Source organism: Equus asinus, unplaced genomic scaffold, assembly GCF_041296235.1.
Source record: "Equus asinus isolate D_3611 breed Donkey unplaced genomic scaffold, EquAss-T2T_v2 contig_197, whole genome shotgun sequence".
NCBI classification, from domain to species: domain Eukaryota; kingdom Metazoa; phylum Chordata; class Mammalia; order Perissodactyla; family Equidae; genus Equus; species Equus asinus.
The window spans coordinates 307,744-311,515 of record NW_027224846.1 but is presented as its reverse complement, the minus strand read 5'-3'; the positions used below and the strand labels follow the sequence as shown (position 1 = coordinate 311,515).

The window sequence follows — 3,772 nt, the reverse complement described above, 5'->3', positions numbered from 1 at the left end:
GTTTTTTAAAAGAAAAGTGTATTCATTTCTATTTCCCAATATTCAGATGTTTTTGTTCAGGTCTGCATTGGTCTGTATGTGGATACTAATTTAAAATTTTTACACCGTTATAAATGAACAGCAAAGGTAGGAAGGAGTTTGGCTTCACTAACTTATGTTAAAAGAACTATAGACTATTCAGAACTATATGTTGGTCTGTTATATAAAATAAAAATAATCATCAGGTGTTTATACTTAATGGATGTTAGCACTTGGAATTAAGTACTATTTTCTTAGTCTAACTAAAAGATCTTTATTAAAATAAACAATGACATTTGACATGAGCCTAAGAAACATAATAGTTAACTAACGCAGTGATGCAGGCTTGGCGAGCCGAGGAGTCAAAAGAAAGATTTCTTGGACTCTCGAGGTCTGGCAGAAGTGCTCTTTTATTAAGAGAATAGCATGGAGTAGCATGGGGACAGGACCCATGGACAGTGAAGAGCTGCAGGCATGGGGACAGGACCCAGGGGCGGTGAAGAGCTGCAGCATGGGGACAGGACCCAGGGGCGGTGAAGGGCTGCAATGGGTTGAGGGTAGGGCTAAATTTATAAGGCATAGGTATGTGAGTTATTTCTTTACAAGACAAAGGAAAGATCATGAAAAAAATGTTAAAATGGTGTCTTTGCAGGTGGCGTCTGGTTATTGGGTGGTCCTAGAACTTTGGGTAAGAATCAGATCAATGAGGTCAGGATGTCCTGTGCTTCCCGGAGGATGATGTAGATCGGTATGTAGGCCAGGACGCCTTGGGCTTCTCTCCAGCGGGCAGCCTTGATCTGCATCAGCAGTATCATCAGTTTGAGGGATATTTTTTAGATTAAGTATAGATTTCTTCACCAAATTCCAGGATAACAGACAGGAGGATATAAAACTTAGAAATAGTCTCTGGATAAATAAATATAAATGAATCATATAACAGGAAACAAAACTAAAGAAAATAAAAGTTCCAAGAAAAAGTTCAAGTAAATTCATGTATGAGAGAGTACTAGGAAGTTTTTTCTTCTTTTAGTTTTAGCGTTTTGTGTTTGTTTTTTATTTGTAGCTACCTCAAAAGACCAAATGGTATGATGCACATATAGATAATAAATGAGCAGTCTTTTCTCTTAGAATGTTAATTAATATTAACAAGGAAATTTTTAATGGACAATGAAAGGATAACATTTTGTTATAATAATTGCAGTGGATTCTAACATTAACTCATGACCCTCAGGGTCAGTTCTCTCAGAGCTAACTGTGAACTATAAAACAGTGTCAACAATAAAAGTAAACTGGAGCCCAAAAGTTCATGTTCTCTAAAGTAAGGTTAATTAATCAGGTTGATGGATCAATGAGGAGCATATGACTGAAAGAAAAGGAAAAATACATTTCACTCCTGTGGTAAGAGGAAGCTGGATGTCACCAGAAGCCTTTCAAGCTTTAGGGAGGAAGAGTCAGTGTAGGAAAATAACCATTGTAGACGGCCTGAGCCAGGTCATGGGACGGGACTTGGGTTCCTCCATCCTGTCCACAAAGGAGCACCTGAGAGACGAGGAGGAGCGGCTCCTGTCTGCTGGGGATGGTCCTGGACACTGTCTGTCTCGCCTGAACAGCGGTGATTAAAACTGGCAGTTGCTTAAAGGAGTAAAAAACAGGTAAGAAATTCTTTATTTCTGAAGGACATGGAAATGCCCCGGAAGGGGCGCGCGCCCAGGCTCACACTCGGGTGGCGGGGTCGATCAGGGAAGGCAGACCCGAAGCGGAAGGGAGGGGAGGGGAGGGGAGGGACGCGGGCTGCCGCCGGCACCGCAGCATCCACGCGGGCCAGCGGGAGGCTCGAGCCAACACGCGGCCGAGGGGACGAGCCGCCCGCCACGCCGCTCGCTGCAAGGGTCCTGTTCTCGCGGCGCCTCGGAGAAGACGCGCCGCGGTGCGCCCGGAGCGCGCGACGGCACGGCCCGGGAACCGGGCTCCCCGCCGCGGGCTGCCGGCCCGCCCTCCCCGCGCGGCCTCGCCCGACCCTTCCCGCCGGCTCCCCGCCCGCACAGCGCCTAAGGCCGCCAGCGCCGCGCCGCCGAGCCCCGGACCCGTGGAGGCCGCGGGCCCGCCCGGGTCTCCCGCGCCGAGAGGGCGGGGCGCCGCCTGGGGCGATGCGTGCGGGCGCCCGCCCGGTCGTCCCTGGGCCGCGGCGCAGCCGGGTCCCCCGCGGGCCCGCCCGTCCCTGAGCCGCGGCGCAGCCGGGCCCCCCGCGGGCCGCGAGCTGGGCCCCCGAGACACCAGGGTAAGCGGAACCGGCGGGGCCTCAGGGCTTGCGGGCCGGGGGCGCGGAGGCGGGCGCGGCCCTGGGGTGCGTGGCTGTGTGCGCGCTCACTTGTTAGTTGTTGCTGCCGTGGGTTTCTCTCGTTTATTTTAGTTCTTAAAACAACCGGAGGGTGTGGCTCCTGTGGGCCGAGGTGCCGCTGCGCCCAGACGCCGCCGCTGGAGCCGGCACCACTGTCGAGTTGGGGGCGGCCGTGCTGCCCGGGCCTCCCGCGGGGGCGTCAGCGGCCCTGCAGCCGGCGGTGCGGGCTCTGCCGCCGGGGCTGCGTGCGCGCTGCGGGGCGCGGAGAGATGCTCCTCTGCCTTCTGGCTCTTCTGGCCGCTCTATGATCAGATCGCCACGAGAGACTCTAACGGGAGAAGGAAAGCCTAATAGCGTGTGTACACGAGAGAAACCCAGGAAAACAAGTAACTTGCCAAAATGGCCGAGGCCCTCGCCTTAAATGCCATCCTCAGCTGAAGACAAAAGATGTTGGGGGTGGGGAGAGCCAGGGGCTTCAGAGGGTAGGAAGGCAGTTCACAGGTAGGAGAAAAGGAGCAAACATTTGGAAAACAAGTGTTTGGCCACGCAGAAACAGAAGACAGAGGGGAGCCCAGCAAACAGGCTTTTCTAGGCTCCTCCCGCTCTACTGCCTCGTTCTTGTCACACCAAGGTGACATAGCTCGCTTCCTGAGACAGGTTTTTGTATCACTTTTAGGCGCTTAAAGTGAAGGTAACAAGAAAAACCTCTGAGTCTTTTTTTTCTTACAAATAATCCTAAAATAATGTTCATGTTGAAAGAACACATTTTGGGGTCACACATTTTGTTCCGCTTCAGTACACTCTGATGCTTGCACAACAAAATTGCCCGAGAACGCATTTCTCAGAACTATCAACATGTCAAGTGACTGTACTTCCCAGGCAGCAGCCTGTTATCTCACCCTAGAAGCTGGTGTACTTGTTGCCCTAGAAGATTAACAGCAGGAAGCCGCATTTCCTTTAGCCTCCGGTCAAGAAATGGATAACATGAGTGGATAGAGAGAGGCAGATACCCTACTGAGACAAGTCAACCTCTGTTTCCACTGAAAGACTAAAAGCCCTTTTCAACCCCACTCCATCTCTCTAATGGGGCCTCCGCCTGAAGTTATTGCTGCTACAAAGTGCTCTCGTGAAATTCTAGTTTACTGTTTCTCTCCAAGTCAAGAATGTAACGTTTCAATTCAGCAAGTACCCGTGTGTCTTCTCTGGGCCACGCAGGCATGGGGACAGGAGATACAAATATGAATTAAATAAAGTTTCTGCCATTCAGTAACTCAAAATCCAATGGATCAGAATATACCTAACAAAAAATTAGGTAGTGGATTCATGGTATGCTAATGATGTGAGCAAAGTGACTGAATCGCATAATATATTTTCCAGCATATTTTGCCTGTATTTTTATTTTTTAATTTTTTCCTT

General features: G+C 50.2%; 1 pseudogene; it reads left to right on the top strand.

Annotated features, from left to right (window-relative positions):
* Positions 1-2,156: 2,156 nt before the first annotated feature.
* Positions 2,157-3,772, top strand: part of LOC139043286 (sodium/hydrogen exchanger 9B2-like) — a 54,546-nt pseudogene continuing 52,930 nt past the window's right edge.